The sequence below is a fragment of the Aethina tumida genome, chromosome 1 (genome assembly GCF_024364675.1).
Source record: "Aethina tumida isolate Nest 87 chromosome 1, icAetTumi1.1, whole genome shotgun sequence".
Lineage (NCBI taxonomy): Eukaryota > Metazoa > Arthropoda > Insecta > Coleoptera > Nitidulidae > Aethina > Aethina tumida.
The window spans coordinates 71,009,184-71,036,417 of record NC_065435.1 but is presented as its reverse complement, the minus strand read 5'-3'; the positions used below and the strand labels follow the sequence as shown (position 1 = coordinate 71,036,417).

The following is a 27,234-nucleotide window of genomic DNA, read 5'->3' as shown; positions in this document are numbered from 1 at the left end:
ATTGATAAAATTTATACATTGAAAAAAAAAATATATACCGGGTGTCAACGAATACATTAGACAAGGTATAACTTCTAGGACACTCTGCATATCAACAAGAGTTCTGGTATAAGTAAATGGTATGGAGGGACAATAATTTTTGCGTATCTTTCATTTTTTGGTCACTTTAGATTTCACCGGAAATGGTTCGAATTTTTAAATGGAATACCTTGTATAATTTTACATTTTTGGATTTCTGAGTTAATTCTCGATTGGACTGTGACATTCAAAAAAATATACGCCTACTTGATTTTTTAGAATCATTTATTATCCAAGAGCAAATAAATTGGTATTATTAGATTCACCAAAAAGTCCTCCTTTCGTGTCTGTTATGAAAGGGTTGCCACTAATCTTCTTATTCATATCTGTCAATTAATCACTGAATTTGTGCGATTGTATTTTTTTGACATCACCTGATGTCCTTAGATTATTTTGCGTCTGATCACGGCCATCTAGAAGCAATATTAAAAATGGTTCTAAAAATTAAGTAAGGGTTATTTTTTTAAACAGGTATAAAAAAATAGTGTGATCGAGAATTGTCTCAGAACTAAATGTTAAAATATACAGGGTATTCCATTTAAAAGTTCGAAAACGGAAACTTTTTCGGTGAAACCGGAAGTAACTGAATAGTGAAAAATATGCGAAAACTCTCCATACCAGATCAAATTTTATTATATCGAGTATCCTAGATGTTATGGCTTGTCTAACGGATTCATTGACATCCGGTATATTAGAAAAAGATGTATTTGAATTCTGTTAACATGCAATATTTTTTACGAAATTTGATATGCATTCATTTTGAATAATGTGAAATTATATAAACCAAACAAAAAATATCAAATTTTTCATTATTTATTTTTTGATTTTTGAAAAATATATATTATAATAATTTATGATAAGAATTTTAGATTTTCATTCATTAAAATTGACTTTAAATCAAAATGTTACGGGAGTGTTATGCAATTTTTGCAGACTCAAGGTTTTGATATTGTTGATCACATATTAGCAAACGCTCCTAATTAATTATGCCAACCAACACACTCATGAATATTTTCCCCTCAAGTAATTAAACGTTCACGTGATAAATGATTTTGCCCGCTTAAATTTTAAGGCGTTCTGACGTGCCGTCACATCGACATTAAAATCCGATATGACTCTGGCACTTTTAAAACTCCATCAATTTCGAAACGGCAATCAATTTCAAAAAGGGCAGGATTAAGGGACACCTGTCATTTCAACAAACACCCCGAGATTTTTATTTGATGGTTATTAGGATACATGATCGATAGTTGTTGTTAATGATTAGTAAACGAATTCGGGTTGGAAACTGAGGAATTGACTTGTTGAACGTCGTAGCGCTTTGAGCGTCTGCATAATCAGGTAAATAAAACAAGTAGTTCGCGTGAAAGGGGTGAGCGGTAATAAATATTCCAATTGCAAAGGCACCTGCAACCGGGGTATGTTCGGAGTTTGAATCCCTGATTAAATATATAAACAGGGACTGCATAATTTTGCCGGGCTGGCCGAACAAAACGTAACCCCGAGGGTGTCGTACGTCTATTCCGCCAATCCGATTTTGCCCCATTTATGATCTTGATTTATAAATTCAATGGCTTCACGTGAAAATTTCAGGTGCTCAGTTTGTAATGCATTATTTGTTTTTTTTTTTTGTTTTTGAATTATGGTGTTTAATGGGTATTCCGAATAACAAATTGTAATGCAGGTTTTAATTGAAATATTTTTTCATATTTTTTATTTAATTTGAAAATAATGAGATTTAGATACAGTAATAAACTACGTAAAAGATTGGAATATTATTCCTTGTATATCATATTTTTTTTGTTGACTAATCTAGATTTTATTCTAAAACTTTTTAATTTAATTTAAATAAGTTAGATCATATCTGTAAAAAATGCAACAAAATTGAAACGATTATTTCTATTTATTTTTGTTTTGATTTTCTTTATAGCAAATTATACATTATATAAATTTTGTGCTTAAATTCTGATAATATTAATTTAATCATTTTAATAATATATTATTGTTATTAATTAAAAGTTGTTAACAGTGTAATATTTAAATATTTCAATAGTTTTAATGTTTAAAAGGTTTTAAAAACAATTTTGAAAACTATATTATAATAATATTAATTTGAATAGTTAATTTCTAGGCTTATTTTATCAATTTTTAACACACCAATAATTAGTTATAATGATTTCGTTAGTTTTATTAGTTTTAATAATGTTATAAAATAAAATTTAAATATTTTTATTTAGTTTAACATTTTGAATCGTAATTTTGTTTTTAAATAATTTTATTATTTATTCGGTAAATTGTAGCAATTGTCTGTCGCTTTATGTCAGTTATCCTCAGGTTCTCAATTTCTATTTAGAACAGAGAGCGCATATTACAATATGTAGATATATTGTTTCGATTTGATAATAAGGACATAATTAACCTTACAACATATATTAATCGATGATCATTGGTTCGTACATCTATTCGAAACCTGGTAGTCTATTTCAAAGCGTATAATTTGCTTCTGGCTTTCAGTTTGAGGATGGGATGTACGATCTAATTGGAAATATAAACTTCTGATTTATATGTATCAATATCTCACGAGAATATAGTTCAAAAACAAACAAATAAGTTGAAATGAAGAGAATGTCAATAAAATACATGTCTGTATTGCTCGAGAAGTTCTTCAAAGTGCAACTAATTAGCTGAGTGAATCGCTCTGTTACGTTTTAAGTCAAGATTTGTGACCAAAAACTAACAAGTAACAGCTAGACGTTCTTGTTAATATTAGGGACGACGTAATTGTAATTTACTGGCAACAGGAACACGAAACAGTGAACACAACAACGTGGTTTTACGTTTAATTAACATATATTTGTATTTGATGTATCAAGTTTGTTTGTTGTTTTAAAGCAGATATGGATTTATAATTACATTTAATTTAAAGTACATTAAAACTCAGTCTTAAGTTTCTTGGCGCAAGGAAAATTGTTTGGCTGTTATAATTACTAATTAACTAAGTAAATGTAAAGGTTTTGGTGTACTTGAACTGCTCGCAGAAAACAATTAGAATAAATTTCAATATTAAATACATAAAAGTGAAATGTATTGAAATATAATAGAAGACGAAATTCGAATAATTAACACCTATAATAATACTAATAATAATACTAATAATAATAGACAGTGAATTGACCAAATTTATCAATTTTAACAACTTAATAGAGATTGCTGAGGCGCCTAAATATTGTCCTCTAGTAATTATTCAGCATCCGAAGTACTCCATTATCCAGCAACTTAACTACAGCTTCCCCATAAATAACAACAGCAGAGACAAGATTTATAGCAATCCTTAACATCAACCGGTATTGCGTAACAAACGACTTAATAATAGACATTGTACATTCACGCAATTCCTTCTATCAAACGTAGTCCCGAAACGAGTAATAACTTTGTACCGGATTGCAATTTCGAACATTCCGCCCACAACAATGTGAAAATCAATCGCTTTAACAGTGCCCCTATAGCATCGAGAACATTAAATGACACCATTTAACTGGATGGCTAATGGCCGTCAAAGACATCGATTAATCCGGGGCCAATGGCATCCCGAATGTGTTTGTGCATTTCAGCGGCGGCAAGATTTTAGGAACCAGGCTGACGCCTGCACTACGTAATTAAATTACAATGGACACCTAATTGCGATTCATATTGTATGGATGGGGATTAATGGACTGGTTCCAAGTCTCTTGAATCTTGGACGAATTATCTTTGTAATTAGCTCATGCAATTACTAGTTAATTTTAAATGATTTATTAATTTGGTGTTTTATAAATATTATCTCATTTCCTATTTAACGATAACATTAGTAGTATTTTATACTACTAATACGTACTAATTATTTTACCGGGATTTACAAAAAAAATATCTCATTTTAAATAGCTCAAGTATTAATTAGTTAATTATAACAGACATAATTAATTTTCTGTGTGTCAAAAACACGGGGTTGAGTTTTAATGAATTTTATATTAAATATATAATTGTTAAACCAGTAACAGGTTTAAAACTAAATTAATGTATTGCATCAAAAACAAATATATGCAAATTAAACGTAAAATCTAGTTCTTGTGTTCAGTGTTTCTTGTTCCTAATCTCAGTAAATTACAATTACGTCGCCTCGAATATTAACAAGAACGTCTAGCTGTAACTTGTTAGTTTTTAGTCACAAATCTTGACTTAAGATGTATTAGAGCGTTGCACTCGGTTAATTAGTTGCACTGTGAGAAACTTCGCGAACACATTTTATTAACTATCCCTTTATTTTGTTATTTATTTGCTTTTGGTTGATATCCCACAGTGAATAATTAAACGATTGTATTTTCTATTGGGTTGTATATCCTCCAAAAGCCCCAAGCGAATTATGTGCATTGAAGCAAACTCCCATATTATTCCATTGTGAAGACAATCAATTTGATTAGATCTGTGAACCAGTGATCATGGATTAATCTATGTTGTACGTTAATTACGGACTTATTGTTAACATTAATTAGTACACGAAATTTCTAATACTTTGCTCTTGTTTAAAAAATATTGGGAATGTAAAAAGAAAAAAATATAGGAATATTAACACCCAATGTCTACAATTTTTTAATAGGATAGCACAACTGGATTAGCAATGTTTATGATGATGGTCTTAATGACAAAGAAAGTAGAAGGAGAATTTGATAAAAATACCAATAAAAACCTGATACTTACTGCAATAAAATATATAAAAAAGGAGAAAGTCTAGTTTCATATATGGCAAAAAATAAGGAAACTTATTCTATACAAGATATTAGATTCGATGCACTAAAAATGCTATGTAGTGAACTAAAAAACTTTGGTTTGGATCTGTTTTCTGTAATTCTTAATGCTCGAAAATTAGAAAATATAGATTTTTTTAAATTAGACTAATACACACTGAATACTAAATTTTGATCATTTCAGTTATTTCGGATTAAATTAATCTCCTGCAGAAATTAAATAAAGCCGCATCAACAACAGAACTTCGTAATTCATGATTAAAATTAAAAAAATAAAAGTTTATTAACATCTATATAGTTCCAAGCTTCCACCCTCCTTGGCATATTCAAAATTAGCGAACGAAAAAATTCTTGATCGTAGCTCTTCACTGTTTTCTAAGAGCAGTAGCAAGCTCTTCCAAAATTTGAGGTTGGTGGTTTCAAGAGTAAATTTGTCTTTAAAGTCAGACACGTATTCAATTGGATTACAGTCTGGTGAATGCGGGAACCACTGCATCCGGCAAATGTCATGAGTTTGCAACGCCACATTTATAAGTTCCCTAAGATGAGATCAGGTATTGTGGAATAATAAATGGTTGAGTAACTAAGTGGTGATATCGTCAAGAATTCATAGTTTCTCGGTTCAACTATACACTGTTACAGAACTACCTCCAAAAGCAACAGGACATGTTTTCCTCATAATAAATCTTATTACGGTTACGCCAGGTCCAAAAACGGCTATCCGAATGATATAATGTGTACCTAAACTCATCTGTGAACACCAATCAGCGCAGACCATAGGTAATCGTTGAAATGAACTGATTAAAATTCAAATTTAAAGTGTTGTTTATTTTTATGTCTATTAAATATATAAAAAGTAAAATAAATTTAAAATACTAAAAACTGAAAAAATTCAAATGAAGAAAATAAAACATTTTGAAAATTAAAACCTATTTAATCTAGGAAATTTATATTATCTACTTTAAAAAACGTGCACTGTACTACAAAAAATAACTTTTTTTGGCAATGCAGTTAAGCATTATCAATTACCAAGACTACGTAAAATTTTACTATAGAAAGTTCATTTCCATGTAATGCTTTTTTCGTATCAATTAACTGGTTTTATTTGATAATAAATGAAAAGTGAATAACAAATTTTGTATATAGGGTATTCAAATATTTAAAAGGGTAATAGTATAGACTAATAATATGGATCATCAAATGAACATTTATTTATAATTGCTTACTTATTTATTAAGTACAAACATGTTTCTAACAAAACCAAAACAAAGTTACAACAGATGTTCAAACTACCCTCCTTCCATTTCTAAGCAGACACGACACCTTTATACCAAAGGATTTCTAAAGTCTTTCTAAAACGTTCACATTGACTCGGATTTCTTGGTATTTTTGCTAAGCTTGTAGTTGCAGCTCTCCGAGGTTATTTACAGAAGCGTCACAAACTGATTATATGATGCTTATAAATATTCCCAAGAAAAGAAATATAAAAGGATTAAATTAGATTATCTTGCGTCTAAAATACAGGTTCCCTCCTTCCTATTCATCTACGTGGAAACGTTTTATATCGGCAATTGAAAAGTGAACTTGAGAACACTAATGCTGGGAACATATTTATTTATTTTAGTCCAAACGAATGTCGTTCAAAAGATCACCCATTGTGTTCTGCACTAAATTTAGATAAGCATCCCCTGTTAATCTATTTGGTAAAATAATAGGACATAGAAAACTGTCGCCTACAATATCCATCCAAATGTGTAATTCCTAATCCCTACCTTTACTGATATTCTGTTATTTCTTTAGACCTAGGAATACAGATCTTGGTTTTCCAGATAAATAGCACAGTTTGGAAATAAGGAATAAAAAGACTATTATAATACCATTTTTTTTTAACAACATGTATGTCCTAAAAAGTTTTTTATGAACACAATTTAGACTTCTTAAGATATACATATGACATAATTTAAAATCATGTTTTTCTAATGCATTTATTTTTTTTTTATTAAGTACATCGTGGAACAAAACCTCAGAATATTATTAAAATCGTGTTAACCTTTTTTAAAATTATAATTTAAATGTTCAGTAAGTAAAATTTCATTAAAATTTAATATATAACTTTTCAAATGAAAAAGAAAAATATCAATAAATCCAATCAATATTTGTAGTCTCCGTCAGTTCTTACATCGACCTCTCCAAGTTAAAGTGCCCCTTGCCCTTAATCTAATTACACCCGGCGCCCCCGCCACGACGAACGCCCCGATCAACATCCGGCTCAACGACCCACGGTCAGACGGTAAAACCTCGAAATACCGCCGCCTCGAGCGCAACTGGTTGTTGCTCCGCGCACTTTTCCACCCCAGAACTCGCCACCCCCGAATCCACCTACGTGTGGGGAGAACTGTGCAACTAAACCGCTAGGAATATGCGAATTTGGTTTCGTGTGTGTCCCAGGCAATAAACTAGATATTCGAGTGTGAGATTCAACTTACAATTAGATTTTTCCTTATTTAACCTGGTCACAGTTTATTCCGCAATTATTTTTAGTAATTTATTTAGTCACTTACAAAATTTATTCCAGTAAAAATTACCACAAATAATTCGATTATGTAAACAAGTAATATTAAGCCAGTAAAGTAGTGACGAATAATAGAGAATCTTGAAATTTTCCGTCGTCCTTGAAACATATCTTAATGGAGTTTTCTCTCTTTAATAAAACTTCGTATATAATGTTTGTCTAATTCGAAAAAACTTTATTAATAAAACCGAGGACGAGAACTTCACTCCAGAATGTTCCCAGCACAAGATTTAGTGATTTTATTGTTGCTCTTAAGGTTCTTTATCGAGGGCATAGTGTGCGAACTGGACTTGGGATTAAATTGCCTTGGATGGAAGATATTTTTCGAATTATTCTCTAAAACTATATAGCAAAAACTCAAGGTGGAATTTCACGTGATCCAAACAACGGACATTTCGACTACCATAAAATACAGAGTTTGAAGGTATATTGTTGGCCAGAATCACACCAGCAACAGTTTTCTTCGCTGTTGAGGCAATTTAGTTGAAATATGTAAGTGATTCGAGCGATTGATTGGACAAATATTGATTGTTAATGTTCTGTACTTCCCTTTACGGATGTCATAATAGAAATACAACAACTTGCTTACTATTATCATATCATAAATACTGAGTACGACATAATTTAATTTTTCAAAGTGAAAAACATCCAGAATAGATCGACATTCTAGTTTTGACAACTCGAGTCGAAACGGACTCAAATAGAATATTTTACGTGTTTTCATCAAGATTTACGTTCACACCGGACAATTTCGTGCCGTTTCCATTCGAAGTAAGATCAGACAAGTAATTGTACAGATTGCGTATTGTCTAGATAATTGTATTGAAATGGTAATGTAATTATACATTTCCTTCCCTTTGTTAGGGGATCAATTACAAGTTCCGTCGAAATTAGATTTATTGCCGGGTTCAATCTGCATTAAATAAACTTAAATGCATTATAAAAATACGGGGAAGGTAATATATGGAAATCAGAAGTCTACAAGTAAAACGAACGACGAACACACAAGATATGGTTACAAACCTTTTAGATGTGAAATTAGATAAAGTTGCAATTTAGTTTTGAAACAGACTCGACAACGTATCACTTAGCGTTTTATATGAATTCTGAAATTTCACTTCGGTAAAATACTGAAATTTCAATTCTGTAAAACATAAAAATAAGTTGTACATGCATAGTAAAATGTTTGAAGAATTTTAAGCAGACATTTACATATATATATATATATATATATATATATATATATATATATATATATATATATATATAACAATAAATTTATATTTAGTTGAATATTTTAAAAACGAAAATGAAGTCTGCAAATAATTTATAACATACAAGTTTAATGCAAACATTTGATTTTTCAATTAAAAAACTGTGTTAACAAATTGTAAATATTTTTATAATAAAACACGGAGATTTAAAATATTTACTCTTTTGAATTTATTTTTAGTAAACAACATATTAAATTTTATTAAACAATTTTGTTAATATTTAAAACAAAAATTTTATATAAATAGTCGATTAAAATTAATGAATTAATAAAATATTAAAATAACTAGAGTTTGACGGATATATCAATATATTATATTTGAAATGAATTTTAAAACAAAAAATATTTCTTTAAAAAACTGTACTAACTAAAGGCGGACCTTTAAAGTAATTACTCATTTGAATTATTTATTATTTTTTAGTAAATAATATGTTAAATATTATTAAACTATTTGATAAAATTAAAAACATATATTTAAATCCTTGATTAAAATTAATGGATTTAGTATTTAAATAAATGAATACTAAAATATTTATCTACAATCTGACCAATATACCAATACTTTTAATAAATGATTCAAATCTAATATAATATTGTAATTGCTTTGATAAGAAACAGACATAAAGCAACTATTAAACAAATACTTACTTACTATAAAAAAACAACTACGTTTAATATAAATATTTAATTCTTCAATAATTTTATTAAAATTAATGAACTATTAAAAAAATTTAAAATTTAAATTCATTTTTTAAAGAATTTATCAGTAATTTGGAAATATTTTATTTAATTTTAAAAAACACATTAAATTTTGCACAATGCATAAAATTTGTATATTTAATAAAAACTAATTTACAAAAAATGTTAAATTTGAAAAAATAACATGTTATTTTTAAAAATTTAATAATTTAAGTAGAATTTTAAAAAGTCGATGTATAGAAATGAAAAAAATTGTAAAATGTTGAAATAATTCAATTGAACTAAAAATAAATTCATTCATGTCATAAAGTAATATTAAGTGCCAATATTAAAAAGAAAATCAATACTCATTTTGGCAATAAATCCACTACAAACATATACACATGTTTATAGAGTACCAAAAGCAGTAAACAATGATAAAATACGACGACTTGATAATCCCAACTATTCCAATTTTCATGTATTTCATTTCTCAACCTCCATAAATCTTCCCCGGCGAATTTTTTATCCTCGACATATTATCGTGTGCCCTCAAATTACGTGCACTATAAAACTGTGCATATTAAAAGTCCCCGTTTCATGTGAGATCTGTACAAAGGCTGATAAAATATTTTATATGGTCGTGTTATGCAAATTTAAGTGTATGTGATGAATTTTTGGTAAATTCAGGGTAGATTTTGTCTCGCTTATAAATTCGATGTGACGACAAAAGTTAAGGAAAACGTAATCAGGAACAGAAAATGTCACAACGTCGCGGCAGTGTTATTAAAACAGTCAGGTATCAACGCCAGACGTTTTTAATGTAATATGCGAACCGCTTCCTTAAAACACAACGCGAAACGAACTTAATGAAACTTTGACGTCTGCTTTTGCACCATTATTAAACTGATTAACTTTAACCTTCGGAAAAATTTAATTGACAACACCGAAAATAACCGAATGCAATGTCAAAGGTCGATTGTAAATCATCGGCACACGGCGAATAAATAAAGGCATTATCGTTTGTGATTGGATATAAATTCGAGTCTGGGTGAATTTTTCACGTTCCGGTTTTGTCTTCCGGGCGACCGAAACGTATTTTGCATTTATATTCGAATTGTGCCAAGAGATCCGCAAACCTCTATCGGGAATACTCGAGTTTTGACATCGAATCTAACACGAGGAATACATTTTTCTTACCCTGGCACTTCACTTACTGCAAAACAAATTATAGCAGGATCACGTCTCGAATTGGCGGTTTTAAGCGGGATATAAACGAATTTTCGTCAACCAAAATCTGTTGGGAATTAATGTCTCGTTACCTGTATGTTTTAGTGGTTAGAACACACTCAAAACAACATAATCTTGTGGATTGTGAGAAGTTTGAAATTTACACATTTAAATATTATTACTAATTCAACTTTGGTTGCTTACGGAACTTGGTCAAGTTTCTCAATATAAGTTCACAGTTTCAAATTGTATTTAAACATTTGAAAATTTAATTGAATTCCTCGTGAAACAAAAATATTTAACTAAAACATTCCGCTTTTGTGCAAATAATACATAATCCTCCTCTATTTTTGCTCAGTTTTACGGTAAAGCTGGAGCATAAATCTTCATTACCCCAACAAGGTATTTCATGCCGTGAAAAAATAAATGGAAAATGAAATTCGTTGAAAAGTGGTTTTCCAAGGGAAAAAATTAACGGAATTGAGAATGTAATCACAATTTATTGTGTAATTTTAAAAGAAAAATCGTTGGTTTAATTTTGCAATAAATTTAGCCGTTAACAGATTTTTTTCTTAATAATTAGAACTAATGATCCTTTTTAATTAAATCTTTGGGTTTTATTAATATATTAAAGAAACGGAAAACAACAAAAAAACGTCTTTTAATTGATAAAATGTAACAAGCTATGTAAGTTAAAAAGTGTTATATTATTTTAAAATAGCTGATGTATTTTTAAAAATGCAAACGACTTCTGACGTTCCTTAATGCGAAAATGTAAATTTTCGGAATTATGGACGTGAATTATATGGGGTAATTATGTAAAGTTGCAAGATTAAAAACATGTTGCGGTTTGGGCAGATTATTAATGACTTTTTCTTGAAAAAACGTAGCAAAATCTATGATAACATTTATAAAACAAGATGTTAAAACTCATGTTGCTCTTTGTAACATGTAACAAATTAAAAATTACCCGAAATAAATCATGAAACAACTTAATAAAAAATAATTAACTCATAATAAACAAAATTAAGTAAATGACAACTAGATTAACTAGATTAATTTTTGCAGTGGAAAAATATATTTTACCAACCGAAAAGAAAAGTTTTCATCCAAGTTTCATCCGGAAGTTCTTTGGAACTTTTCGCAACAATTATCCTTATTGTACTGTCTAGTTGAAAATTCCATATAATGACGTTACATTGACTTTCAGTTCGCCTGTGGTGGTTTAACTTTAGCCGGAATTTAAAAATTTGATTACACGATAATCCAGTTAAAACGAGCCGAACAGTTATAACAGTTAAAAGTAGTTCCACATTTCACAATTGTTTTTAAAATTATCTTCGACTCAGTTAATATTTTTACGAAAATAGAATTTGTACGATTTGTCGGAATAACCCACTGCGGCCTCGCAAAACTCGAGAAGCAGTCCGAGAAAATCCCGTAATGCTGAAAAATTTGATTCAATTCCGATGAAATAAAACTGTGGAATAACGGCCAAACACACATATGAAACAAATAAATATTTATCGGGATAAAATCGGTGTGTGTTCAGGGGTTCCGTATTTATGATGTTGAATCAAGAAAATTCACAAGAGAATATTTTTCTTGTTAAATTATATTCTCTAACAATCACTTGTTAAAAAATGTTTCCATATATTCTATTTTTTTCGTTATTCTCTATTTAAATCCATAATTTATAAAATATTGAACAATTTTTGTAAATTGTTTGAGGGAACAATTGAAACTTTAATAAAATTTTGTAAAATAAATATTAAATGTATTTATTTTATATTTATTTATTTTGTTATTTAAAAAATAAAATTCAGGAAGATATATTTTTCAATATGATTTATTTTTTATCAAACTAAAAACCAATGGATATGTAAATTTTAAATAAATATTACCTCAGGCAAAACCGCTTAAGGATATTACATACGCTGCAAATTGAATTTCTAGGAAAAAATATATTTTTATAATATTTTAATAATATATGAAGTATACATATGTATATTGCCGAATTAATGTCACAATTTAATTTTGAAAAATATTGTAAAAAATTTTAAGCTCCCCAAATAAAAATTTTAACAGAACAAAGTATTTTGCTGACAAAAATGAAATAAAGTGTTGAGATAACTTCAACAGTAATTCAAATCAAAACCAATCTAAAATAATATAATCATTGTTAATTAAAATTAAAAACGACGACGAACTAATTATCAAATTTATTGTTATTTCTCTCATCCATGCAAAATTTTATAAACAAAACTATCGCACCATATGTCCGACAAAAATCCACATTTCGTGGCAGTTTCGCGGCTCCATTACCGCCGCTCGAAACGCAAGCAGGTTGATATCACCCTCGAAAATAATTTTCATTAGAGACGGCTTTTACAAGTGGCCAGAAGGGCACTCGAAGTGTGCGTCGTTATTTAGTCGCCGTTTCCTCTCTGCGTTTGAACACAGATGTTTTAAATCTTATTTTGTCTTTTGAAATTTGGGATGAATATTTTCCTTTGGCACATGTTTTACAATATAATACTTTGGATTGTTCACAGTAAATTAAATGGTATGTCCTTTCAGATGATTTAATTAATCGCGTTTACTTTTTGTTCTTTAAACTGTGTAGTATTCGGATTTTCTACTTGTTTATAGGTTAAAATATAGTCTCGTTTAATATTCTACTGTGTATGAAGTTGGACATGGTGTAATAATTAATAAAACTAGTAGAAGTTAAATAAACTTGTAAGTTTAATATTTTACATTAATTATGGTTTTGTAATAAATCATACGGGAATAAATAATCTAAATAGCCAAAACAATATATTTAGGAAGTTTTGTTTAATATTGTAAATTGATATTCAGATGAAGTATGTTAAAATCATTAATGATCATTTATTAATTTGTGGAAACGACTTTATATGCCTGGTTTATTAATTACTTAATTAATTGTTCATGCTGGAACAATTGTTGGAATAATTACGTCCATCTGTTTCACTTCGATCACATAATATTATTAAAGCAGGACCCTTTAAATTTAAAATAACCAATTTAAATTATGTTTATATCTGTTATCCAATGATACTGCTGTAGTTTAAAATTTTAATTTAACGGATTTTTGGTATTATAAAATATATCTGAATTTTAAGACACTTCAAATTTCAAATTTATAAATTTGGAAAATCAACTATTCAGAATAAAGAAATTATTATATATTTAATAAATTATAAAAAGTATAATTAAAAATTATATTTGTAACTTAATAATAAAATATTATTTTGATTTTTCAATTAAATAATTGGTCATTTTTATCATTCCTAAAATTCCTAATAAATGAAATCTGTTTTCATATATTAATTTTGTTCTAAAAGTTAATATTTCATATATTTTAAGAACTACTAAATATTTGAAAAATTAAGTTAAAAAATAATATTTTATAAATATCAGTATAAATATAGTACATTTCTAAATTTGTGAAATATACATTATAACTTTTTCAATAATTATCCTGAATTATACTTTTAACAATTTAACAACAACAACATTTTAAGAAATTCAATTATTTTTTTTATACAGTATTGGTTGAAAGTAGAGCAACTTTAAAAATGTATAAGTTGCTACCGCTCTGTATATACAAAAACTAATATGAACACACTGCATACAAACATATTGATGAATATGTCTTATATTAAAAGTAATTCTGTTGGCTGCAAATCAAAAAACTAAATATTCAGCTGACAAAAAGTAGAGCAAAATTTTTACTAAATGTGAGTTAATATAATGACTTGCGAAAAGAAATCTTCCGAATTAAAATCACGAATTGTATCGTTCTTTCATTCCAGTGAAAAAAAAAATCAATATCGCTCAATGAAGTCTAGAAAATTCGATTTTAATGCGTGTTTTACAACAATTTTCAAGATTTGGTAATATGAAAGGAAAAAATAAAATTGAGAGACTAAGAATAAAAAAGATCCTTTCCTGAGTTGCAGCAAAATAAGAGGTCTACTTAAGACAGCGCTTTGAATTAATGTTTCTCCAAGAACCGTAAGATATAGATTCCTACAGAGATCTCATACGTGAAGGTCAGTCAAAAAACCATTATCATAAAATGGGCGAGCCTGACTTGAGTTTTTCAGGTCCCATTTACATGATTGGAAACGGGTGATCTACAGTGATGAATCCAAGTTTAATCTGGTTAGTAGTGATGGTATTTTATATGTAAGGCAAACTACTCATGAAAAGATTAACCCAAAGTATAGAATACACACTGCTTAGTACGACGGCGGATCAGTAATGGTATAGGGTTGCTTAACAGGATTTGAATTCGGTCCTCTCCATCGAATCGAGGGTATCATGGATCACTTTCTGTATAAAGAAATCTTATGGAACAGCGTGAATCGTACTCAGATTAAAACATGTCACTAAAACATTATTTTCAACAGAATAATGAACCGAAGCACATTTCAAAATATTTGAAGCAGAGGTTTTTAAGGGAAAAAAACTATGTTATGAACTGGCCATCCCAATCGCCCGATCTAAACATTATTGAAAATGGATAGTGACCAAATATTTTAATTTAATATATATATATATATATATATATATATATATATATATATATATATATATATATATATATATATATATATATATATATATATATATATATTGAAATTTGAATTTTAATTGACTTTATAATGTTTTTAAACTTTAATAAAATCGGATTTAAATTAACATTAATTAAAATTATCTATTGTGCCTGAAAATTAAATTCTATATAAAATATCAGTTAATTAATTCAATTTTCTTATAATTTATTGCATTGAAAATATAAGAAACTTTTTTATCAATTAACAATTTTAAGTTTAATTTGATTTCCAAATGGATTTCAACCAAACAAATATATAATTAATTTATTATTATATTAATTAGTAAATTCATGTCAGTTATTGGCAATTATATAAACAAAAGGATCAATATATGCGTTTGACATTAATTCAAATCGAAGTGTCGCGATAGAATGTTTGACGTGCACGAATTCAATTATGCAATATTTTCATTAATTAAGGACGGCACTTTAGGTGCATTAGGAATCGCGTCGCTTGAGCCGATACAAAATGCATTCGGGCTAATTATTGTTTAGATCGATCGCGTGCCGAAATAGATCCGCCCGGAATTCTGCCAAATAATCCGTGTGGTGATTGAAGTTCTATTTATAATGGAAAAATATTAAATTTCCGATGAATTTTTAACAAAAAGCCAACGTAAAATTTACCTGATACGAAGAATTTTGCAATTAATTTTCCAGATATTAAATACAAATATTGTTGCGTACTTGAAATTTCATTATTAATAAATAAAAAAAACTAAAGTCGGGATTAATTACAATTTGTGCTTGACATCTCCATTCGTAACTAAATGTAATATCAACTTCCACCCTGTAAAACAGATATAAAAATAATCTAAAACCGTAACTTTAAATTAAAACGTATTTCCTTTTCCAGACAAATCCTCATCGTTCAGTTTTATTTCAACGGTAAGTAAATATTTAATTTTATTCTCTGCGAAATGGCGTTTTTCTGTGCCACAATTTCATTATATCAGGTTAAACGTCGAAGTGAAAGACACTTATGCTTAAGTGCTGCACTAGAGGTGTCTCTGATAGACTATCTGAAAGTAATATTAAGTCCATAATTCCATTACGAAATCATTAAACACGTAATGCATAGGATGCTCCCGTAAATTCATAATTAAGTTTGTTTTAAATTAAAAATTTGTCTGGAACGGACGTTTACAAAATATAAATGTGTACAAAGCAACATACGGGGAGTTGAAAGCGTTGAAAGATGAAACAAATTAGACTTCAAGTGCATAGTGATGTTTTTAAATCAGCACTTTTCGTTCTACCAAGTAATCAACTTTACAAACCCTATTTACAGATTTATTTATGGTCGAACGTGTAGATTAAATCGGTACAATTCTGGTCACACAATCGACAAAATTTAATCAACGATTGTTAATTAATGCAATTAAGTTATTAGCGGTATCGGTAAATTAAACTTTAATTTAGGTTCGCAGCCTCGAGCGAAGATAACATTTAACGTCAAACACATAATGGGTTTATTAATTCGTGTTTTAATTTATTGCACGGCGGAAATATAATTAATAACTAGTTAATTATAAAATACATTCACCTGTATAGTTCCAGCTTTTTGCGCTTTTACAGCCCCATAATTCTTGAAGGAAAAAACTTTCAGGTTGAAAGACCTGCACGAGAATATAAAACTACTGTGAATAATGAATTTGGTAAGACCAAAAGGTGATGTGAATGAATAAAAAAAAAAACAGAAAAAGTGACGAAACATTTCAATTTATTTCTACACAGCCATTTCTACCACATTGCAATACAGTCCTGATTTTCATTCACCGCACAAGCAAAATTGAAGTTAATAATACTAAAAAACGATCGGAGGAATAATTGTTTTTGATTGTTCCAACTTGGTCTTATTTGCGACTGGCGAAATTAAATTTCCACACACAAATTCATGGACACGTGTATCAAATATAAAAAGTCCCATCGTGATTCGTTTCGGATCGACTCTCACCCTCCGAATCGATGTGAAGGGTTTGTTGTCTGTTTTATTAACGCCACATTGACCGAAAATAACCTGCACATTTATTGAATGCTTTCATGGGTCGTTTGATATTTTAGAAAACCGTAGAATATAAATCTGAAAATTGTTGTTAAAATAAATGCGAAGCCAACAACACTGGTGTACAGTTAAGGGATGATCCTTGAGGCAAGGACACGTGGGACAATTTTACCGCCATACTAATTTAATAACTCACCATCGAAAGTGCCTGTAAAACAATGGACTAAGGGGCAAAAGGGATGCGATAAAAGGCGGCTTCCTTCTATCCACCAGGTTATTTCTGTAATTCGGTTTTATCTCCGGCAGCGACCAATATCTCGTGGGTCTCCGGGCTGTTTTCTTTTATATCGTAGTTGCGCGCGGTAGATTTTAGTATGATGAAAGTTAATTGGCCTTTTTGCCATTGCGGAAGTTGTTAAATCTGTTGGTTTCTATGGAAGTTGCGAGACGCAGATTTTTTAATTAGGTTTTAATGGGTAAAAGAGGACTGTTTGCAAATCGTAAAAAACAATATGAAGGGGGTAAATTTTAACAAAGCAGGTAAAATTAAAATTTTATAATCTCCTGAGGATGTAAAAAAGTAACTGTATTTTTATTTTATTTTCTTTATAACTTTATTATAACAATGTTTTTGATTTGTTTTTTATTTAACTTTTGAAAAATATTAAACTATATACAGTACTGGCCATAATGATAACAATTTATTAAATATATTAAAAATATGAGCAACACTACTTAAATGGAAAGCCTGTATTCTATAATGTTGTTTTTCTGTTATTGTAGTGCCTACTATGCATTTGTTCAATATAATTTTAATGTTTAAAAAATTACATACTTTTTTATTTTTCAATGGACAAGATTACTTTTACTTTATGATCTTTCATTGCTCTCTTAGAATTTAAATAGATTAATTACTGTCGTTTGCTTTTATAATTATTTAACCATTGACCGAAGTGAGAAAAAGATCGCCAAGAGTTTACGCCTAAAGTCAATCGCTTCCCGTGTTATTAAAAAATTTGAAGTAGTAGTAAACTTGAATTCGAATATCAAAAAACAATTTAATTTTATGGTCCACTGAATTTAAAGCCTGCTTGAAAGAAATGGGACTTGCTAATGCTTAATTCAAGGACTGTAAGAAGCTAACCATCTTCTCTGGATAGGGGTTCGTTTGACCCCCAACGTACAAGAAAAACGCCGTTTTACTAAAAATGTTAAAGTCAAATTTTGATTTATTTAGAATCACATTTATTGGATCACAGAACAGAGGGGAAGAACAGTTTTTAGTGACTAGCCTATATTTAACTTAACTGCTTATGTTAAACATCCTACATGAATAAAACCACATAAACACTTTGTTATATCCACAGTGAAACAAGGTTACGATTCAATTATGCTATGAGGATACCTCAATTATTTTGACGTAAGACTCCTTAGATTTAGATTTATGTACAGGGATATATTAAAGAATACTTTGCTTCCATATATTAAAGAAATGATACTCTTAATAAATGTGTTTCAATATGAAAACGATCCAAAACAAAAATCCAAAATAGTGGCGGATAGGTTAAAAGACCAAAGCATCGATGTTTTGTCTTGTCCATCTTAATCTCCAGACATTAACCCTATAGATAACATAACCATCACATTTAAAACCAAATTCGATGTCAAAATTTTGCAAATTTGACTGAACTCATCACAGCAATTCAAGAAGAAGAAATATAGATTTGTCGTATATTCGGAAAATGGGCCAAAATTATTTTAAATCAAAAAGAATATTTATTGTATTACTATATTTATGTTCAATTAAATTCAGAAAAATAAAGGAGTGAAGTTGGCCCAATCATTCAAAATATGAAATTTATGAATTTATTTCATGATAACCAAACATTTTTTTAAATATGCGATTTTTCGTCTATCTGCATGTCAGTAGAATATTTTTTAAACATTTTTATGAAAATCATGAAGAGAAAGCTCCGATCACATCCAGCAAGAACCATCCAAGAGTTGCGTGCTCGCCTCCAAAAAAATTGGAATAATTTTACTCCGAAGGACCAAATATTAGTTGTCGAGACGTATCTAGACGGTAAGTCAAAAAGGTGATGTAACGCAGTGGTAATTTTTAATTTAATTTCTTAAGCATTTTACTTTCTTTGTTATTTAAAAATATAATTTAATAGTCCAAAAGCAACTGAACGTTTCCAATGTAATCGAAAACTATACTGATTTTCATAAATTTTACTATAACATGTTAAATTTCTTCTTTGTTACTTGGGCCAACTTCTCTGAGGCAGGACTCGTATGTAACATTTTATTGAATTAGAATGTAGTAGTTTTTATAAATATTATTAAAATGAATACATTAAATAAAATAATTATTGATTTAATAACTTTGAATTCTGAAAAATTTAAAATTGCCATGAAAAATTTTTAGTCCTGGGGGTCTACCACGAACCCGAGTGAGATATCTCACCCGGTGAGTTAACTCACTTCTGAAATCAACGTGGCAACAGCGCATTTCGTGTTTATATTTGGTAAATTTTAGGGGAATTCAAATTTTAGGTTAATTTATATTTACAAATTTAAAATTTGACATCCAAACAAAATTACATACAAGTGCAAAAAATAATGTTTAATTAACTTGGAATGGTTAAAGAAAGGTTTGTGTATATTTTAATCATTAAAATACAATTTGTGAACTATCAATTTATTTATTAGGTGTGCAAGTTTGAAATGTTTTTCTATCAAGTCCGTACATAAAACATATTGAAGCAAAAGATAATCGCAAACAACTGCTTTGGTGGTAGGACACCCCGCTACAATACAACATATTCATTTAGCTGTTTATGAGTTAATAAGATATTTTTTTCGTGGTCAACATGACGAATGTTGAGCCAAATAAACAACATTTGTGGTCTGTGATATTTTTTTTGTTTAATCAAAGAAAAAGGCATAGGAAAGTGATTAAATTCTTGTCGAGACTTACGGCAATCGTGCTGTAACCATCAAGTGGCGATTTCAATGTTATAGTCAAAGAATACGAAAATCGACCAAAGAAGTTTGAAGATGAATTACAAGTATTATTGGACAAACTTGATATACAAACACAACCAATGGTGGCGGAGGAGTTGAATGTTACTCGGTAAACCATTTCCGATCGCCTGAAAGCCATAGGAAAGATTCAAAAGGTTGGAAAAAGGATTTCACACAAACTGAAGGAATAACAGATGGAAAAACGAAAAACTACGTGACATGATGCTTATACGCCATAACGAAAGGGTATCACAATCAAAAATTAATATATTTTGAAATTTTCAAAGACAAAAAATAATGGGTAATGGGTAACGCCATCAACATTGAGTGCGAGATCGGATAGGTTTGGGTAGATGAAGATGTAATGTGTGCGGTGGGATCCGAAAGTACTAATGAACTACGTCCGTTCCCGACAACAAATGATCAATGGAGTTCAATGGAAGATGAAGTTCTTGTTTGGAATGGTACCCACAAATTTCTTGAGAGATGAGCAAAATATATAGAACGAGAGCGCCGATACTTTGATTAAAATCCAATCTTGTCATTGTTCTCTCATTCCAATCCAATGTATGTGCCCAAATACATTTTCAATGTTGCAATTTAATTTTCCAGGATGTATGGAGCAAACAATACGTCTTGTGATTTCTGGGAAATTATATTTTTCAGAAAAACAAGAATATAAACATTATAATGTTGTACTTACAATTAAATTTTACTATTTATATTTTTTCTATAAATGTTTAACCCTTCAACATTTTGAAGATATCCTTCTTATCTTGAGTGTTAATAATTTAAGTTGATTCAATGTATTGTTTACTTTTTGAAGCAATTACTAATGGGAGACTTATAAATTAGTTATATATGGTATCTGCTTGAAAACTGAGGTATAAAAACACAAAGCTGCAAGTAGCTACAATTTCCAAATTATATATTAACAAATGAAGCATAAAATTAAATTTACCTTACACAGGTAAACCTTTGGTATTAAGCTAAGGATTTATAAATAGATGGAATATTTCAACAATATATGAAAGATATCTATTAGTACCCCACACAACTTCACTTAATTGTATGATACATTGTACAGTATAAATTAAATTTTCTTCGTTAAGGTTTGACAATTCTTCAATCTTAATTGAAAACACAATCAAATCATTTGTTTTATTAATACCTAATAAACAACGGAATTATTTTATATCATAAATATTTTTATTGCTACTGACGTAACATGGTCATAATACATCTAAAAAATATATAATATCAACAAAACATTCAACTTGAACTCACGACAAATTAACCTAAATTTAAAACTTTATATATTCCTAATTGATGTAAATAAATATAATAATGTCGGTAATGTTGTGTTTGCGGTTGATAAGTATGAACCTATGCAGAACGTACGTCGCTATCTGCCCGCTTTACTTCTAAATTGCGGGCGGTGTTGCCAATTTGTGTTATAAGTCGTATTTGGAGAAATTGTAATTTATTTTTATTTGACATTATATCATGCTTTGTTCTGGCAAATAATTCGAAAGAAATGAAACGAAACAATAAATACGGAATTAAAATTTATTGTAAGAGAGGATATTGTTGTCTAATGCACTTAAGTATGGCATTGAAATGGCCCCCATTTCGGAATTTATTTCTCCAAATAAATTCATGCATATATGAGAGAAATAAATCTTCTGTAGTTCCAAATTGGTGACGAAGTTTCCTTTTGCATCCCATCCACATGTTCTCAACATTTTGAGTATGAACCATATTATTTTCAAGATGAACGAAATTTTGCTGGTGGATATTTTCAAAAAAAAAAAAAGAAATGGAAACCTAATGTAACCTAACCTGACCTATTTTTCAGTTCATTAAAAATAGAATATAAAAAAATTGTCAATAATGTAATTTGTCAATTTCTGTTGAATTTTTGAAAATTTTGTAATTTTTATTAAATTTAATATTGACAATTTTTTTTGATGAACTTTCTGAAAAAAATATAGGTCAGGTTAGGTTATATTAGGTTTTTATTTATTTATTTTTTTTTTTTGAATATATTTTATTTTTGTTGAACTTATTGAGAAAAATAGGAACACAATATAAAAAAAATTGTTCATAAAAATTTCAATGAAAAATCTCATTAGTCATTATTTTTCAACTTAAAATTGAATTTTCTATAAGAAAATCTTAATTTTTTACTTGTTGAAAACATACTCTTCGGCGCGAGTACAATATTTTGAAAAAAATAATAGGAAGAATGTCTTTCTTTCTATTTTTTACAGCCAAAATTAGGAGCTGCGAGTCTAAACAATTAACAAAAGTTTTATACGAACCATAAAAGTAAAGCTAAACATTACATATAATCTCCAATTTGAAAGAAAAGTATACTAATTATTAATTATTATTATTATTTATTATTATTAAAGAAAAACTAGTTAGGAATTTTATATAAAATTTGGTACCTCATTTGAGACTCCAATTACCTCAAAAAATAACTTGTTTAAAATTTAAGAACGAAATAACAATGCTGAAAATAAACAAATAATAATAAGTACATTTTAATAGAATAAACATATCAAAAATACCATTAACAAATAAAACTATGTAAAAATACAAATACACAAAACGAGGCACAAGACACAAAAGCGCAAAGACTAATAAGAAAATAATGAAATGAAATGTGAATGGCAACACAGCGTATGAAGCTCACGCCGGTTGTCGGTGACGTACGTTGGGGATATACCCATACTTATCAACCGCAAACACAACATTACCATAATGTCTTTAAAACACTCAAGGTAACAATATATATCAACAAATCCACATAATCCGAACTCACGCAAAATGTGACAAATCTCACTCACTCAACACCAACCGTGTAAAGTCACCGGTTTTGGGTGAGATATCTCACCTGTAATACAAGTCACCGGCATTGTAAAAGGCGTTTGGACACCCCTACAAGAATAACGTCATTCGAACCGAATAAAATATCTCATAGATTTTCGTAGAAGTTCTCCTGGACTTTTTTTATTACCAAGTAGTAACTTATTAATATAATGATTCAATTATTTTTATTATTATGGACTTTATAGTGGAGAAAATATTGTAAACAAAGACGAAATGCGCTGTTGCCACATTGATGTCATAGGTGAGTTAACTCACCGGGTGAGATATCTCACTCGGGTTCGTGGTAGACCCCCTGTTCTTTAATATTATAAGACAGTATTTTTACCTATGACACCTATGTATAATAAATCATTATTTTATCAATTTATTTATTTTGGATTTCACCATCACTAACTACTTATATAAAACTATATATAGTTTTTAGTGTTATAATAAGAAAATAAAAAAATATTAAATTATATCTCTACATTTAAACAATTTCACATTTTATGTAAAATGAACATGGTGACATTACAGAAAAATTTATATCGAATTCCATTCAATTGTTTCCACACTTGAACAGCTAACAAAACCACCACCACATCCGACAACAGACTTCGCACCTGGTATTCTCAACCTTTTCACAACCTGACATGCCGACAGTTTGCCCCGTTTTGTTTCGGACATAAATGGCATGAAAGCGTTTGCCTGCTTAGTAGAGTTGATATTGCTCGTTCAATCTGAACGGTGCCGCTATAAATCATGCCCGGAATCCAGCGTGAAAGGGATGCATTCGCCCTGTTCTTCGATTCGCGTCTCAAATGGCATAAATCAAGACCGTTGAAACAATTTTAATTAATAAGTTCCATTCAAGATGTGGCAAATGATACGGAAGTAGCGGTTCTTACGGATGAACGGCTGTTTTCCCTTTTTTAACACGACCGAAATAAATGAGGTGGAACTCGGTAAGGTGGCGTGCAAATAAATGCGTCTAGAGCTCAAGGGGGGCGGTGGAATTATAAAAAGTGCAGGTGAAGTGGATGCGGTTAATTTTGGTAAAAGCTCTGCCGTACGAATATGGCGATGCTTTATTTCTATTGTCCGGACACGAAGGCTGAAGGGTTTAATATTTACACCGGAAATGCCGGTGATTTATTACGGATCCCGTAGAAATTTTTCACTAAGATCCCGCCACAATGGACCTTCAAAATATTATATTTTTATCTGTCGGATACGCTTTATGTTTAATGCACGACGATCGATGTGTGGTTAAGGGGTGCGTTCGCAAATTTCGGTTTACTATGTACTAACCGCGTTATTTATTATTAACTAAATGTAAACGGCGCGTTTATATGCCGACCGCAATTTTCATTGCGCCCAGTTTTATATAAACACATATTTGTTCTCAGCAACGCGCTTGTTTGTCCGGACCTTTTAATACTTAAAACTCACAATTTACATTATCGTTCACGTTTGTCGAGCAAATTCTTTTTATAAGCCGACAACAGTACAAACATGTTTCGTTGCATGTGCGGTTTACGACTAAGAACCGCGTAAATGTTTAAACAAGCAAATTTATACAATAGTCAAAATATGATTCTTGGGTCATAGATTATGTTTTGCTCGGTGATTAAAGCGGAAGACCGGACACTAATTTGTGTCGGTCGATCTTTGCGTTGCGGGCTAAATAAATGCCTTTGTTTACTATTCTAAATCGGTCTTAATTAAATCTCATTAAATCTAGACGCAGCTTCATTACCAGCCCTAATCGAAATTGATGAGGAGTCTTATTCCACTTAAATTGGATGCTAAATGATGCCTGTGTTTGTTTACCCGAATAAGCTGTGTTAGTTCTGGAGGAGATTTATTGGACGTGAGGAATTACAAATGTAAAATTTAATGTTACTAAGACTTAAGACTTCATAAATAGAATTGAAAACAAGTTCTATTCTAGTTTGGTCAAGATAGGTTAGATTAGGTAATATAAGGCAAGATTAGAAGGTCCAGTTTACATATTAAAATTTAAAATACATATTTCAAAAAATTCTGTTACCGATCTATTAAAATTTTAAATATTACAAATGAATTATAATATAATTAAATAAAATTAATATCTTATTTTACCAAAACAAGATTTCAAATAATATTATTATTATTAAATTAAATATAATTAATTAATAATATTATTAAACATATAATAATATAGATTATATTTTGGCCTTATATTAGAAATTTAGTCAGAATAATCCTTCTAATTTTCTCAGTATCTTAAAAACTGTATTACCCAAACTACAAAATTTCAAATATATAACGTACAATTAAACATAAATCAAATAGAAATTAGATTGTTAACATAATATTTCTATTACTAATAATAAAAAAGTAAAAATAAATTATATTTAAAGTTGGTTAAGTTGAGCTACAGTAGAAAAGATAAGGCTAGGTTAGGCAAGTTCAGGTTTCTATAATACAAATAAACGTTTCATTTTTAGATTTTTTCTACAAATAAATTAATTATAATAAATATAATAAAAGTATATTGTTAATATTGTATTATTGCTATTTAGGTTAGTTCAGGTCAAGTTTTAATAAAATTTCCATTATTATTATTTTTTTTTTAATTTTAAGTTAATCGAAGGAAAACACAAAATAAAACAAATTCTAATTTTTCAAAGTTCAAAATTGTCACTGAAACTACAAAGTTTCAAATATTACAACCAAGTTATCGTTCAGTTGGACATAAACATATCTTAAAGTAAATGAGAAAAAGATTGTTAATATAATATGGTTGTTTATAAATAAATAGTGAAAATAAAATGCATGTTTCATCAAGGTAAGTTAAATTAGGTCAAGGAAGGTGTAGATAACATAATCTAGTAAAAATAAATGAATAAATTCCATTTCTTTGAATTATTTTAAAAATCTTTTTACTCAAAAAAATATTTTACCGGAACTTCAAAGTTTAATTAAAATAAATTCAAAATTATATTTTTATTATAATATTTATATCATTGATATACAAAAATTTAATAAAAAAATACTGTGAAATTTAATACTATAGATGAAAATATACAAACAAGCAACTATTTTTAAAATATTGAATGGTTAATTTCTTTGGCTTTGTAAAATTTTTACGGAGAAGAGGAAATAAAATTAAAAGAATACTCTAAAAATTCTACAAAAGACTTCTTATAGAAAGACAAAAAAATCAAAAAACAAGTAACGTCACAACATGCTTCAAATACTTTTATCTGTACAGATTTATTTTGTTTTCTTGGAATCCTTACAAACCTAAAGGTAACTTATTCAAGACATAGCGAATATTTTATAAGCGATATGCTTAAAAACGGCCTTCGCATTGTCAATCATCTGAAAATATATTTTTCATTTCGCGTGTTCAGAAAAGTACATGAAAGCACTCCACTGCCTTCAGTTTCTGCTTTGCATCCGGAAAGACACCTCCGGGCTCCGTGCGGAGATCAGAATTATTTTTCTTTGTGCGCTTTTTCACAGTCCCCGAATGCCATTTACTTCCTTGTGTTTCGCTAAATTACTTTTTCCACGGCGCCTTGTAATAGTTTATAACATAGGCTAAATATAAACAGAAACTTAAATATTTAACCGGCACATTTCGCAGCAAAAGAAGCTTATTCCCGCTTTCGAACGTCAGTTACACAGCACAATATTAATAATGTATTTGTGGTTTGAATTACCGTTGAATGTTTGCAACGTAACCGATCCAAGATCAGGCAAACATTCCGGTCGCATTGTCACCCCAATCCACAGCCAGGATCCAATTAAAAGTTAACAATGTCTACGTCATTCCAGAATATGATGCCATATTTGTTTGGGCCATTGTTGACGTCCTTTGTGATCGACTCCGGGATCCAAGCGCAGTCCTGGACTGCTCAATCCGGATTACGGTTCGCGGAAAGAGGATCAGTGTTTAAAATAACATTAGGATTTGTCGCTGTATTTGGACAAGATACTTCCAGACGGCTTATATCCACGTTGAAAACTGAATAATGTCAAAAACATCTTGTTTCCAGAACAGTTGTTTTATGT

The 27,234-nt window shown here is 29.3% G+C and overlaps 1 protein-coding gene across 4 annotated transcripts in view; it reads left to right on the top strand.

Moving 5' to 3' along the window:
• LOC126264379 (uncharacterized) overlaps positions 1 to 27,234 on the top strand; it is a 69,869-nt gene that overhangs the window by 8,579 nt on the left and 34,056 nt on the right. For 3 of the 4 annotated variants that reach the window (XM_049962101.1, XM_049962102.1, XM_049962103.1), the window contains exon 2: positions 16,114 to 16,145. The exons of the other annotated variant lie outside the window; for it this stretch is intronic. The gene's annotated coding sequence lies outside the window, so the exon portion shown is untranslated. The remainder of the gene's footprint in view (positions 1 to 16,113; positions 16,146 to 27,234) is intronic. 4 annotated transcript variants of the gene reach the window in all.